Genomic DNA, 16,618 nt, shown 5'->3' with positions numbered 1-16,618 from the left:
TGCTGCAGCGGACGCTCCTGCTACGCAAGCGTTGTAGTGTTCATACTTGCGCGCGTACTTTACGTAAATCTGGAGGAATCCACCAGGTGGCAGTGCGAGATATTATCACGGTGAGAACATGTTCGGCTTCTCTGTGTTGTGAATTGCCTATAACGCCTATTAAATTCTGATGACACCTTACCTCAATATCTCTGAAAAGGATGTTTATTGATTAAATCCTTCAATTCAGAGATGTGTCCATTCCAGGAAGCATTGTGCACGAGTGAGAAACAGTCCCTTGACGAAGCCTCGGCTCATCGCATGGTGAATACAAGCACACACATACACTAGCGTCATTTTAGCGGCACCAGATCCCCAAATCTGCATATGTTTGGAAAGAAACCGGAGCACAGTGTGGAATACAAGCAGGAAACACCAGCAACATACCTCCCTGTAAAATGTAACATACACACTTTAATGCATTTCATCATGAAAGTGATATCAAGTATAAATCTAAAGATTCTAAATGTGCAGAGAGTTGGAATATCATACATTTAATTTGTTCTGTGTGGCGATCTATTGCTGCTTGCCGCTGCTGTCAGGTCCAAGAAGCTCGTAGCGATTAAAAACTGGGATGACGTTTACGACGGTCTGCTTTAATGATAAAGTAAACTACGAAGTTAAAGTGGACATTTCGAGATTAAAGCCGAAATTTCCACTTTAATCACAAAATACTTGTTTTCACCGTGTCCTTTATTTTTTTCTCAGTGGTTCAAATATAACGCTATACAATATGTTGCTGTTGTTAAGTTGCAAAAATAAAAAAGACGATACAAAAGATGGTATGTGAGACTTTTAAAATGTATCGTGTCATTACGATCGGGAATATGCGACGCTTGAATATAAAAGCACCACAAATGCATCTGTATGTCGGCATTTTGCTTCACCAGTTTGAACCACTCATCAAACAACAAAGCGCGCACATCGATCCCCGAAGGATCTCCATAGAGGCTTGCTGTCACATGTAGATAGTAAACAGAGACTCTGACGTCACGTTCCGACTTTTAGCACACTGCGCTGACGGCTGCGCAGCTTATGAGAACGCAGTTGGGCTGCGTCTGTGCCGGTCTTAATGTCTGGGATACAAGCATGATTAGAGCACGAGTTCGGTAGTCGTCTCGACTCCCTCCAAGTACCGTCAGTAACTCAGTATTTAAAAGTAATACTGGTGTGTTGAACAATGCATTAAAAGTGGTAAAAATATTGTATTGAAAAATTAAAGATTGTTTAATCAGTTCATCAAGTTGGAAACTTCAGCCCAGTAAATGTGTTATTTCATTAGGATATACCATAGATGTGCTACCCATCTAAGACGGGTGGAAATCTAACGTTTGCAATGTACCATGCAATGCATATATCTCTTATATGCCATTTGGTATGGAATTTGTAAAAAGGAGTGTACTGTACATGTTTGTGATGTGCTGTCTATTGGAATGACAGAGACACAGAAACCGGATAGGCACCGAGGCAGACATCCAGACACTTGTCCTTTTATTAAATTGCTTAATCTGCTTGACCGAACACACGGTGGCACGGCTACCATTGTTATTAACATTCTCAGACTTGGTTAATTCAGTTCAAGGTCACGTGGTATTAACTTAACAATGCAGGTAGACTGTTAATGTCTAGACTTGATTGACTTTAAAATACTGCTTATGATTTACAAAGCCTTAAATAATCTCACTCCATGTTATATTTCGGAATGTCTTACACCTTACACTCCAAATCGTAACCTTAGATCCTCATATGAGTGTCTCCTTAGAATTCCAAGAGCTAAACTTAAAAGAAGTGGTGAGGCGGCCTTCTGCTGCTATGCACCTAAAATCTGGAACAGCTTGCCAATAGGAATTCGCCAGGCAAATACAGTGGAGCACTTTAAAACACTGCTGAAAACACATTACTTTATCATGGCTTTCTCATAGCTGCATCTTAGTTAAATCCTGATGCTCTGTATATTCAATTAATTATCATTATCATTCCTGGTGGCTCCACAATCCGTACTAAACCCTGCTTTCTCTTCTGTTCTTTTTCCGGTTTTCTGTGGTAGCGATCTGTGCCACCACCACCTGATCAAAGCACCGTGATGTCCTCACATTGATGGATTAAAGGCCAGAAGTCCACATGACAGTCATCATCAAGTTCTTCCATGAGAACCCTGAATACCATGAGGCCTGATTGATGTCATTAATGTTAGGTAGAATGCCTAGAGGGGGCTGGGTGGTCTCGTAGCCTGGAACCCCTGCAGATTTTATTTTTTTTCTCCAGCCGTCTGGAGTTTTTTTTCTGTTCTCCCTGGCCATCGGACATTACTTTTATTCCATGTTAATGAGTGTTCCCTAATTTTAATTATTTATTTTGTCTTTTTTCTCTTTCTTCATCATGTAAAGCACTTTGAGCTACATTGTATGTATGAAAATGTGCTATAAAAATAAATGTTGTTGTTGTAGATATGAACAATTAATTGATTGGAGATGGTGACAATGACAGAAAGCCGGGAGACAGAGCTGGAGGAATCAGAGTTGATGATACTATGATTTTCGCTCAGAGTAACAAGGGCAGACAGGATTAGAAATGAATATATCAGAGCAGAGGTGGTGAACTTATTTATTGGTGGGGCCACATTAGGAAAAAATTCAGAGACCGGGGGCCAGATCAGTTCCTCACAAAAATCCAATCAATTGTTACCTGTGTATGATAAAATATTCTAACCATTAACCACCTCCATTCTAACCAACTTTATTTTACCATGTAAATATATAAAAACAGAATTGTTGCTGTTTTTAATATTTTTTTTAATGCAGTAAACATTTTATCTAAAGCACTTTTACATTGCATATGACTGGGATATTTACTGAACAGTAAAACAGGGTATTGAACATACTTCATCACTGCTTATGTACAATTTACCCAGATTGAGTGGTACACTATATATATAATATATTCAATAATAATCATACCTAAGACATTCTAATCTGCTCCATATAACCTCAAACTCACTTAGTTAAATTGCACGATGAATATCACTTCTGTATGAAGAATATAATCCATGTAACTGCCATTAGATTAGGCTTCTACTTAGAAGAAGACACCTGGCATCTTTTTTGCTTTAACCAGCTCTTCAATATCCGGAGGGAGCCTCTGAGTAATGGCAACATCCATCCATTATCCAACCCGCTATATCCTAACTACAGGGTCACGGGGGTCTGCTGGAGCCAATCCCAGCCAACACAGGGCACAAGGCAGGAAACAAACCCCGGGCAGGGCGCCAGCCCACCACAGGATGGCAACATTCCTAATGTCATTTAAATGTGTTTGTGTCAGGCGAGAATGCAGTTTTGATTTCTTTCCATTTATAACTGAAAGTTCCTGCTCACAAATCTAAGTACTTCCAAAACTCAAAATTCCTGAAGTAAAGGCTTTCAGTTGTGGATATTTTGGCAGAAGATACTGGTAAAAGGTGTCCAGACCTACAGTGACAAATCTGTTTCTCAACACGGAATTGCACTGTTAAGTCAATCAGTTCCATTTCCAGGTCTATGGGTGCATCAGACGGATTGAAGATGAAAAGTGAGGTAAACGTCTTGATTATTGGATATGAGTCTGTTCATGATCTGAAAATGGTGCTGAAAATCAGTTTTCAGTGATGTAATTTTGTTCTTGTTTTGATCCAAGTTGTCATTCACTCCTTCGGTACTCCATTCTTTCAAACAGGGACGATGTACAGGACTGCTGTGTCTCCCACAGATTCAGTGACTGTCGAAATGCACTGATGCTATTGAAGTACTGTAGTAGAAATTGACATCTTAATTAAAGTAAGAAACTTATCCTCTATCAGGACAAATCTGATAAAACCTTTTTAGTCAGTAAGCAGGCAGGAGGAAAGCTTGTCCATCTGCATCATTTATTATACCTGCAGGACCACGCTGAGAAGGCAGCAGTCTGTTAACAACCTGATGAGAATGGTCACATATTAAAGGTGTAGGTCTGTTTTATGAACAAATGAATTTACATAACAGTTTCAATCAAGGTATACATTTACTCTGGTTGGTTTGTTGGTTTGCAACCATATGACTTTTATAAAATAAAAGATTATTTAATTACATTCTTATTCTTTTTATACAGTTCGTGGTGAATCACTACCCTTGAAATTTCTGTGTATATAACAACTGTCCAATCTTCTTGAATACAGGACATCTGATCTCTTAGTCATCTTTCAGTACATTTTGTGTGAATGTTCAGGAGCTGCTCCAGCCAGTCCACTGCCCTAATGTCAAATGCATTACGTACAGAATAAAAGTCATGACAGTTATGATGATGACAACTGTAACAATCAAGATAAAAAAATGTACTGTATATATATTTGTTTCATTCCAATAAACACTTGGCAAACCCATTCTTGTAATTTCTGCATTGAGAGCAAAAGAGATCTAGAAATTAGCAATTCAGGTAGCAATGCAGTTACGACCAGGGAATGGTTAGGATAAAGACCTGCAGCCACAAGGGGTCCCAGGACTGAACTTGAGACCACCTGATCAAAGCACCGTGATGTCAGAAGCAACGTGGGTCAGAAGTCTTGTGTTTTGCACAACGCCCAATCTAAAGTCTTCATAGATCGACCCTGCCATGGACTAACCCCCATCTAGGGTTGGTCGTTCATTTATACACCAGAAAAAAAAAATCTTCTCTAGGGATGAAAATTATAAGGGGCAAACGCTGTGAAAGGTGGTGGTTTTATCACATCTATAAAGGCACCGCAGCTCATGTTTAAAGCAGTGGCCACAGTGTGCTTGAGAATCACCCGCAGCATAAAGTCACCGCCCGCCGGTGAAAAATATCACGAATGGACAAACTGGTGTACCCCCAACGGCAAAATGTCGAAGTGCCGGTGCTTACCGGGCTACTTCAAGCATCTCTACATCAGATGTAGTTTTGCCAGTGTCGCATTTTCACTCTTTACTTGTATTGCACATATTTAAAATAAAACAACATTATATACACGTACCAGAAGGCCTAGCGCTGTGTTAATGTTTTTTTAATAACAGCCTACTGTCAGATAAACATTTGCGAGCTTTTCATAGCCGTTTGCTTTAATCTACCAGCAGAGGTCGCCTTTCGATCGCAGCGAGAGTGAAAACGGCAACATGCTGGTGTGGCAGCGTGGTGGCGCAGTGGTTAGTGCTAATGACACCGCTAGACTCCAGTTTAAACTTTAGGGCACGCGTCACCCATTTTCTTCATTTCTTTCAGATCTACTGCTTTGGGCTCTATGCTTTATCTGTTCTTTTACACTGATCACAATCGGAGTGACATCAGTAATCAATCAACCCAATCCTGGGCCATGTCACCGTCTATGTCAAGTTCATGCCCTCCAGATTTGTGGATGTGAAATTTCCACGGATAACTCAATGAGCTTCTGGTTATGTTGCCTGGCATCCCAAAATTTGTTATGTCTGTGGTTTGGAAGTGCATGTGCTGGATGATGCAGCTTGTAACGGAAAATGACTGAATGGATGATAATCTAAAGTCATACTACTTAAATATAACTCACATTCGTTAAAAATAACGAAAACAGCATAATATATACAATAAATAAATGATTATGTCTTCATATAAACATAAAAATATCGAAGCGCACACATTACAGAATTAAGCATTATGAATTATCTGGTCTTTACAGTTAAAAAATATTTTGGATTTAAATTCTTTTACATATTCAGCTAGTGTTTTACAAACTCTTACTCAACGTTGATCTGACTTAAGAGGGAAATTCGATGACGCTCAAGTAATGAAGGCACGGCTGGGTGAATTCCACGTTTTGTTTGTTTCCCGGTAGTTATAAAGATTAGAAAAAAAAAAAAGTCTCAGGTAAAACAGACCAACGTACATCTGGCTATTGCTATGGACAGCAGTCAATCAAGTGGTGCTACGTCACTCAGCAGCCTTGATATAAAGTCGCATCAGGCAGCTGAATTAAAAGCATCAGTCCTAGAGCGCCGCACCTGTCGCGTCGAAAAAAATCAGAACAGCTGTGGATAAAGAGATCCTGGAAAAATGACCAAAGTGACCCTTATATGCCTGGGATTACTTGTCCTGGCCGCCTATATTCCAGTACAGGTATGATGAATTGTTTTTCATTTTTTTTTAACTTTTGCTTTTATGTATTTATTTGTCTTACTAGTAGAAGAACTCAACAGCAGTTACTTCTGAGTTACTGCTGAGTTACTTCTAAACAACGGACCTGCATTCAAGTTTACTTGGATGCATTCTATCTCTTCTGATGCAGGCAAATCGAATTAGTCATTATCAATGAATACATTTGGACTTTATTACTTAAATATAACTTACATTTGACAAAACATAAACGTGCGCATAGATGCATATCTGAAAAGCCTCATATTAATTTTATTTTAAAAATGTTGTCTGTGTCTGGGTGCAGTGTATCCACTACAAACTATTTGATTAATACTATAAATGTAAAATTCTTGGAATTTGTTTTTCTTTCTTTCTTTCTTTCTTTCTTTCTTTCTTTCTTTCTTTCTTTCTTTCTTTCTTTCTTTCTTTCTTTCTATTGTCATTAAGATTTTTTGTTTCTTTGGTAATTACTTGATATTTCCCATAATCTTCTTTCTTTCAGTAATTATTGGCATGAAACACTTACGCGTCCCCTGAAGCCCTCCCAAGTCCCCCAGCAGCTCCTCTTACCCCACTCACCGTCCGAGCACCCTGGCAGATTGTGGCGCGCTGAATGTTTATTTCTGCGATGAAAACGCTTGCTGACTATTTCTTCAAAATCCACACGCACTCCAGTTCATGGTGAATTGAAAAAGCTATTCTTTCGTTAAGATGAATTATTATTACTATTATTATTATTATTTATCTCTATTCGCATCTTTCATAATCGTCTTTCTGGCCGCACTCGGTAGTAGCATAGGAGAAAATAAAATAACAGCACATAATAAACCGCTGCTTTTTATTGCTTAAGCTAAAAGGAAACCATCCATATCGGTTAAGACTAGAACAGCTAACAGGTGTTCATTTCAGATTTTAACAGTAATAAACATGAAAAGAGCGGTGAGCGCTGTTGCCTCACACGTCCGAGGTTCGGGGTTCAAATCTTGTCTCTTAGTAACTGGCTGTGTGCACTTCGCCCATTCTAAACTTTTTTTTCGGATAATCCACTCCGGTGTTTCTTTCTCATCTCAAAGACGATGTTAGGGTATCTGGCGGCTAAAAGTGGGTAAATGTAGGTGTGTGCGTGCCCCATAATAGTTCGCCGCCCAGTCCACGGCTAATTTCAGCTTTGCCCCTATGACTCTGAGATGGAATAAGAAGTTTCGGAGAATGGATGTATGGCATCATAGAGATTTTTTTTTCTCTCGGATCGGAGCGACATTGTCGCTGTGTCTCCCTTTTTGCGCGCTCGAAACTGTATACTAACTAAGGTATTTTCGCGCACAGAAGACAAATAAGACAGAATGCAGCAATTAAAGATCAGTGTCATTATGAATTTTCCGCTGACTTACTGTATAATATGAATAAAAAACAGTCAAAGCATTGAGAATGTTTTTTTTTTTTTAATGTGAGGATACTGGCACATAAAAGCAAAGGTTCATAATCTCAGACGAACGTCTTTTTGTGGGCAAATAAGCGATTCAATTGAAAAAGCTTGCTTGATGTATATAACAACGTCCGATCCACAAAGCTACACGTTTACCCGCAATATTGATCTCCTAAAATTGGCTACTGTTTTTGACAGAACTGTAATGCTCACCTATAGAATATCGGCTTTGACGATGTACGTAGTAATCAATCTACACACCCCTCAAAACTCCGACTTCGATTGTTACAGTCCACATTGGCCGGTAATAAGCGTCATTCACTGCAGCATCTCCGGTCTGACGCGTTCAGAAAATGCACTGATGTTGGAGTGCATTTAACTCAGCGCGAATTACTAACGAGTACAAAGTAAAATCCCAGTACATGTTCTTCTCTCCACTTTCTAAACCGCTTTTCCATTACAGGGTCGCGGCAAGTATGGGTTTATTAGTACGATCTCGGTAAACAATCCGGACTGGATGTCAGATAGGCTAATAAAAACCCGTTAATGAAACAAGGCATGGTTATGGGGGGTAAGGTAGAGATCGATGGACCGGATTAGCTGAGCGCGCAGTATCTTTCTGCTTTTAAAAACTAAAATACTTTACCGACGGGACTGGGAGTGTGTGTCTGGCATTTCATGTCTAGTTTTAGTGAACTCGTCTTTCCAGTTTCAATATTTCATAATAATTTTAAATATCAAAGTATTAAAAAGGTAAGAAGTGTATGAAAGGGTGCTCTTTGCTCATATTGATAAATAACGGCAATGGAATCGGATCTGCTGCCTAATTTGTTTCACCACCTTAAGACAGCTTTCCGACTTTTGGGAGGCACGGTTACGAAGCAGCCACACAGCACCACGGTCCATGCTTCCAGTTTGGAGTTTGCAAGTTCTTCCCTTGTTTGGGACTTCCGCTAACGTACACGCGAATTTCAAAGACGAGTAAGTGTCTGTGCTCTGTGAAAGATCGACGCCCTGTTGGCACCGTTAAGCTTGTTCGACTTAAACCACACAAAACTGCCGCAGCCAGGCGTTTCCTAAACCGCTCCTTGCTGACACGCTTAGATGTGAAACTGAATAGTGTCACTGAAAATAACGGTATGTAAATTTTCAAGCGTGTTAGAAGCGTACTGATCTAAACGCTAGACAAACGCTCAAGTGTGAAAGGGTCCTAAATAAACGGGTAGTGTGGCGGCGCGCTGGTTTTCTGTTAGATCAGCGCTGGCGTGATTCGGAACGTTGTAATCAAAATCGGAATATTATAAAAATGTTGGATGACTCGTTATTTCCTAAATGCACCGAGGCACTACAGCTGATTCAAAAAGCCAAATAGAAACAGTCTAATGTTCTATAGTTCCACAGCAGTCCCAAAAGAGTCAGTCAGTTAAAAGCGGAGGGAGGAAGGCAGCGCAGACCTGCGAGTCTAATCGGTACAAAGAGGAAGAGGACGATATAAAGCAGCGCAAACGTACGTTATTAGCATGTTAACGTCAGTATAAGGCAAGTTTCCATCCATCCACTCAGTTTCTGAAACCGCGGGGCACGCACTCATGCAAGTCCACTTTTATCGCTTCATTAACATTTATAAGTAATTTATTTGCAAAATAAAAGATCTATGCTGAAGGCAGTTTTAGGATTCTTGGTATAATGTTGAATGTATGAATTGTACTGCTGTTTATGTGAATTATCTTACAATGTATTTTCAGTAGGTGGTAATGACAGAACTTAGTAGGCAGTGGTGCAATCTGAACCTGTGGCTATAGAATATCAGCTCAGGCTCTCATCTACTAGGTCATTCTGCCTGTGTCTGTCATGTTTTACCTATTGGTGGTCTTAACCATTAAGCAGCCTACACTATTTAAAATGCCAAAATGGTTCTTCAGAGCAATGCCATAAGGCAGTGGTTTCCAACCTTTGTGGTATCACAACCCAGTTTTTCATGTGCCAGTGTGTTCGCAGCTCACCTGATCCACCTCAGTGAGTTGAGCACAATCTTCAAAGAAAATTTGGGGGGTTAGTGTTTTGTCTGGGGTCGGCCAACCTGCAAAATGCTACCATAGCCCACAGGCCAGGAAGCGCTGCCAAAGGGGAACCATTTTTTCTTCCCAAAAAGAACCATCCTCATGAAGGCCCTAGAAAGAACCGTTATTTATTTAAATCTATAAAACGTTTTTAAATGATCTTTGGTGCATACAATAACAACATCCAAGTTGAAGTTTTCTTGGTCTCTCGGTATCCTGCTGGATAGCTTACCATGCATTAATTATTTCTATTTTTTGCATGTTTTAAGAAGCATTTTCTATTTCCAAAATAAAACAACAATTTTATGTACAAAGAACTCTGAGAAGCAGTTCTTTGACAAATAATTGGACTAGGAGGAAACACATAGCCCAGTAAAATGTAGTTTTTAAGAGTTAGCAAAATGAGCAGCATGTGGTGTTAGCTGGGCTGGTCATCTTTCCAGCACGTCTGAATCAGTAGAAGACAGCTGACATAAATATGATCAGAACACTGTATTTGTGCAAGGTGAGCCATGCTGGATATGCACATTTCTGTGTTGTTCTAATTTTAAAATGTTCATCTGTAAAATAAATAATCTACTTAAAAATAGAAAAGAACAAAAACCAGCTGTCCCAGCTTTCTAAGTGATCACCTTTTCCTTGCTATAGATATACTAAATAGGTAATTTAACACTTCCTTGATCATTACTAAATTGATATATGCTCCAGAACTACTAAATTATAAAGAAAATTACGAAAAAAATTCTCAGCACAATTCATGTCCTTAACAAATCCCACATACTTGGTTCCATTGTTATGATCACTGAGAACTCACTTACTTACTTGAGGTGTGGAAGATATCTTGTAAAGTAAATGTGCTTTAGGAAATACCAGTCTTGTAAATGAAAACAAAAGACTAGATAAAATAAAAGATGGAAATGGCTTATAATAATTATTCAGGCATGTTTAAATTTGCAAAGTAATATTAATCTGTAAGGTGAATGAAGCAAAACTGCTTTATGATTCCTGAGATGTGTGCCAACCCAAGAACTGATGATGACATACTTTAACTCAGTTTTTATAAATTGAAATAGTAGAGTTAAGACCTCCCATTGTATATACATAAAGATATCTGAGGTGGCTCAGCAATAAAAAGAGTCTGTGTGGCAGATTCATAATCTCTGTACACATGGTGCTTTCAGCACTTCCAGCGCGTGTGTACCTCATGCCTGCCATTTTATTTTACGGTTTTAGTTGTGTTAGGGAGAAACTATACAGACAACCCAAAAACACCATTCGCCTTTTTCCCACCATAATACACATCGGTCAACCAAGCAGACTGGTTAACCAGCATTCTAAAGGTCTCCAGGGCTGGCTGATGTGATGTTTCTGGTTACTTTGTATCATTTAATTGGTTTTACACAGTGACTGCTAGATAATAAAAGCTGTAGGATTGTGATGCTTCCTTCTCAAAGAGCCATCACAAAAAGGGGATATTGGCTTGTTCCACAACGCAGATCATAGTAACTTCTTTTTTATTTCCTATTAGCACAATTGTTATGATCAGTTTATCACCTGATCTATGAGTTACACCTGAATGCAAAAATTAAAAGACACATAGAAAGAAATGAGGAAGAACAGAACAACATGGAACTGCCAACAAGACATTATTTAAATTATTTTGAACAATGTTGAAATGTTTATACTACATACCCTCTGATAGATTAGTGTCCTGTACAGTAGCAGGAATGGTGTAGGGATAAAATGAACTCCATTTTAATACACTGTGATGCCCTGGCACCCTGTCCAGTGTTTGTTCCTGCCTGACATCTTCTGTTACCTGGGATAGGCTCCAGCACCAAGGGATTAGTCGGTTTAGAATGACATGAAATGCCATTTTAATACAGAATTTCAGCTTCATTTGCCACTATTCAAACAGAGTTCCTAGTAATGTGATTCCATCAGAATTCCCAGCCTGATCACCTTGGGAGTGCGTACATGTTCAGTTATTGAATATCAGTGTTTGTACTCAGGAGGAACACTAGAATCTGCGCCATATGAGGACAATGCAGCTAACCGAGAGATTAGTCGGCTTTCTTAAAGTTTGCTTCATGTGCCATATGCATATAAAAATGTTTAAAATTTGTAACTGCAGCTTGTGGGCAGCACATTATCCTGGTGGTTAGCACTGTTACTGGACTTTTAATCATCCTCTCATGTCTGCATGGGTTTTCCTTCCACATCCTTAAAAGATGTGCAGGTTACATTAACTGGTGATTCCAAACTGGCCCATGTACAAGTGTGATTTTTGGGAGTTTGGGCTGGCAGTGGCACCCAGTCTATGACTATTTCCCACCTTGTGACCAGTGTTGCCCATATAGACTAGAGCCTCCACCACCCTTATTTAGATAAAGCAAGTTTGAGGATGATGACGTTTGGAGCAGCAATGCATTTGTTGAAAAGAAGTTCAAATTGTACTAACAGCAGCATGGCAAAAACCTCGAGCCCAGACAGCATAAAAGCTGCAAAGGGATCATTTTGATTCTTTTATTTAACTGTCTACTATCAGTGTTCTTGGCTGTTGTCACCAGATGTCATTTTGTATGCTGTTTAATCTACAGTATGTCAAATTGCGTCACCAATAGAGTCATTGCATTATTTCTATACAGTTCCCTTTCTTCTTAGCTGTCTCAGCCATTGCGACCTCTCATATAATTCTCCCTGTGTCTGTATATAATCTATTAAAACTATCTTAAAGACAGTTTGATGGAGAATTCCTCTCACATTTCTAAACAATTGCATATTTTTTAATTGACAATTGTACATTTTTCCTGTGCAAGTATGAGTGTATTATGGTTGAACCAGCAATAGAGCAGTGCCCTGTCTAGAGTTGGGCCTCGCCTTGTATCTCATCAGCATGGACTATAGCCCATTTGTGGTCTGGAATTGGATTAAGACGGCTGGATAATGTAATGACTGTATACACATATTGTGCTATTTATGTACAGTTCATTCTGCATATGAAACAGTAATCGGCAGACATCCATTTCTCAACATATTATTTGGGTCCTCTATCTTTGTTTGGATACTGCTATACTGGCATTGCCAACAGCATTGTTATCTCATCACATCATGTGCTTTTGACCTCGATGTCTTTAATTCTTCGTTTTTTCACTTATTTGGTGAATCACAGCCCTTTTTCTCTACACTGACTTAAGTTTCTCACCTCACCAGCACTCTTCTCTCCAAATTTATGGAGAATGGTAGCACTTTTGTTAGCACTGCTGCTATTACCCGACTGCCTCTTTGGTGAAGCAAGCCGTACCCCCTTCTTCTGTTCCTTTACACTGCAAATAGGGAATATTCAAAGGACAGGATTTAGTAGCCACAGAAAGAAAGTCAAAGAAAACATCACTTGGTGTTAAAAAGCCCTCATGGGCCTATGTGTCATGCAAATCAAATGCATGCAGCGGCCCTGTGCGGGTTTGTTGCAGTCAGAGTGGGTACCTGCCTATTTAAAGAAATAACTAATGGATGCACATTCATAAAGAAAACAAACAAAAGAAAAAGCACAGAAAAACAATTCCAAGAAATGGGAAAAACACAGTGCAAAGAGACCTCCAAAAACAGCTAACAAAATGAGAAAAAACAGTCCAAAAACAAAGCCTGGCTTTTTCTCAAAAAGATCAGAAAAGTTGACTGTCTTATCATCCTTTTAAAATGAAGTGAAATTATCCCGTCATGTCATTTCACCACCCACTATCAAAGCATGATACATTGTCCATCTTGGATGTCTGTAATAATGAGAAATTGCCAGCCTTAGAAAACTATTAAAAGTGAAAAAGCAAGCATAAAAAAACATCACAAAGCTTGCAGATCTGGCCGAGACGTGGTTAACAGCAGTGTACTGTTTCCATGTGCCCCCCATGTTGGAGCATGTCCTCCTCCATTCCAAAGATGTGGTCTGACGGCTCTAAATTTTGCCTTGATGGATGGCTGCCCCATTCATGGCAGCGTTGCCAGCATTGGTTTTGACAAACTTGTATTCAAGGAGCTGGTTGGGAAACTGAATGGATATGCGTAAGCATTGGCACCTCACAGGCGCCCCTCCTGCTTCAGCCCCCTTTAGCCATGAGATAGAAAGGTAAGCTGATAAAAATGGCATGTGGATGAGCAAGCAAGATTAAGTTTGTTTGCTCGAGACTGAAGTGTTTTAGAATTGTAGCCAACACAGACAATGGTTTTAGACTGAAGCACATTGTTAGCAAATTAATAGAAGTAAAACTTATCAAGCCATTCAAATAATGTCTATTTTCTTAAATGTTAATGTCAGATTTCATGCTGCTGAGAATTGGGAAGGAATGCTGCCACATAACCTCATGTTTGGTCTTGCTTTTCTTCTTGCAGGTGGATTGTCAGAACACCACCACCAGCAACAGCACCATGAGCACCCCCACCAGCGCTAACACCGTATCTACGGCTTCAACAACAAACAGCACGATGTCAAATACCACCTTGGTGTCTGCATCAAGCAACAGTACATCATTAAACAGCACAATTTCATCCACCACAACCAAGGGGGCCGGCACCTGCTTGAAATCACAGGCCAGTTTATTGTTGGTCCCTTTCCTGCTTTGTGCCACCATTCTACTACATCATGGCTGTTAAAGACTCAAAAAGAAAAATCACAGACAAGGAAAACTGTCAAGCCCAGCAGTGAAGAAGGAGGCAGATGAGAGCAAAGTTTTTTAAATGCATCTTTTAATTGTTTTAATATTCAGTTAAACAACATCTGAAAATAAGTGATTTGGAAAACAAACAACTCTTTGTGAATGCCCCTTCGGATAAGTGGTTTGTGCAATGCTCCTCTTTTTCAAGAAAAAAAATGTCAACTACTACAATAATTCAAATAGTAAAGATACCATACCAAGGAAAAAATGACTGGGCCATAAGGAATAAAGTGCGCACTTTTCATGTGTTCTTTTAAAATGAACCGATGTAGTCTTCAGTCTGCTTAAAGATTTTTGGTGATTTTTTTATATTCTGTATCTAAGCTTCTGAGTAAAGTGGCCATTAATACTGTTGATGATTCCAATATTTTTAAGGGAAAAAAAAATAACCAGAAATGAAAATAAACACGTTAAATTACAAAAAAGCAAACCAGTCACCTTTTAAGCCTAATAACAAGCAAAAATGTACCAAGCAATCAACTATATCTGAAATATTTAAAAAATAATGTTTCTATCTGCAAAGCACATTTATTTAAACTTGGATTTGAATTTTAAGCATAAACCCTAGCTATTTATATCAATGTTAGCAATGCAGATTCAAAGTTGGCATGAAGGTTTTGATACCAGTTTAAAAAATAGACAAACTTAAAATGGAATGTCTCTTTTACATGACTTTTTAAAAATATTTTCTTTATTGTACAAATATTTAATGTACTCCCAGTTTCCTACAGTATCTCAGCTGGTCAAATTGAAACTGCTGTGATTTAACACTTTTTCCATAGATTTATATTTTTTGTATAAAATTGGATTGTTTATTTATATAACTGTGTCTCTGTCAGTTTAGCTTGAATGATGGCAGCAATCAGGGAGTAATGTTTTACCTATGTATTTTAAAAAATAATAAACTCTTGGAAATAATATGGTTTCTCCTTGCAGTATTTTCTTTTTTTTATTAAAAAATACACCTTCTTCATCCTGGATTGCAACATCTTCACAAATATTTGCAACAAAACGGACCTTTAAGTTGTTTGAGTTGAATGAAATTCATTGGAACAGCCATCAAAATAAAATAGAGATGGTACAAAGTCAGCAAATGATCTGCAGGATCTCATAATGTTAAAAAAAGGCTAAAATGCAGTTATCTATCTATCTATCTATCTATCTATCTATCTATCTATCTATCTATCTATCTATCTATCTATCTATCTATCTATCTATCTATCTATTAAACATCTATTATAATATTTGAAAATGTCAACGTGAGGGTTTACTTGTAGACTTACAAGCAGTGGTGCTTACAGACTACCATCCCATCTGCTCTCAGAGGTGGAATGGCAGGATCGTGGCTGGACAGAGTGGTGAAACAAATTCATTTTTTCAACCTAAAATATTTGGATGACTGCTGAAATTATCATTACTATCTATTCAGTTTCCTATTATTTATATATCTGTCTGTTTATAATATCACATACTTCTTTACCTGTTTTGCACTTGTCCTGTGTTTTTGTGTATGTTGCACCGTGGTCCTGGGAAGCGTTATTTTGTGCCACTATATGGTGCAATATGATGTATGGATGGGTTGACAATAAAGCCACTTGACTTGACCCGACTTGACTTGAGAAAGACAGCTTAGCCCCATCTACAGTACATTGTTGGTTTTCAATTCAAACCTTTCATCTAGGAGTCTGCATTCCCACTACCACCAAACTTAATATGTCGCAGCATGGGATATCAGTTTATTACTGTGGGTCCCAGAAGGAAGCCAAGTGATAACAGGAGGGATTGAAATAATCTGAATCTTTGAAAAGTTTTTTTTTCCACAGTTATTGCAAAATTATAATTGAGAGGTGACCTAAATCTTTACATTTAAGCTAAATGTTGTTATATTTAGTGAGCCATTCCCTTTGGCTGATGCAGTTAAAACAAGTCTCTTAAAATGCCAATTTTAAACACATAAAAATCAGAAAAGCAAAATCAGATGTACAGTAGTCATTTCCTGTTGTCATTGAAAAAGGAAAATAGCCATCATTTGCTTCTTGGGTCTTTAAAAGATCTAGCGTACAACAACATGGTGCCATAGACGAAGAAAAGTCCAAAACCCAAACTAGTAGATATCAAGTCAAGACTGAGTCGAAGATGTGCTGGGGCCATCAATTCCTAGTCCAAATAATAGTGAGACCAAGTCAAGACCGAGGGCCTCATGTATAACGGCATGTGTAGAATTTACACCAAAACATGGTATATGGACAAAA

At 38.7% G+C, this 16,618-nt stretch overlaps 1 long non-coding RNA gene across 1 annotated transcript; it reads left to right on the top strand.

The window, feature by feature from the left end:
* Positions 1–5,998: 5,998 nt before the first annotated feature.
* Positions 5,999–15,284, top strand: LOC120525516. The gene is made up of 2 exons (XR_005632967.1): positions 5,999–6,153; positions 14,044–15,284. It is a non-coding gene; the product is annotated as an uncharacterized LOC120525516 (long non-coding RNA).
* The last annotated feature ends 1,334 nt before the right edge of the window (positions 15,285–16,618 follow it).

This window comes from Polypterus senegalus, chromosome 3 (assembly GCF_016835505.1).
Source record: "Polypterus senegalus isolate Bchr_013 chromosome 3, ASM1683550v1, whole genome shotgun sequence".
NCBI lineage: Eukaryota > Metazoa > Chordata > Cladistia > Polypteriformes > Polypteridae > Polypterus > Polypterus senegalus.
This window is presented reverse-complemented; position numbering and strand designations above follow the sequence as displayed.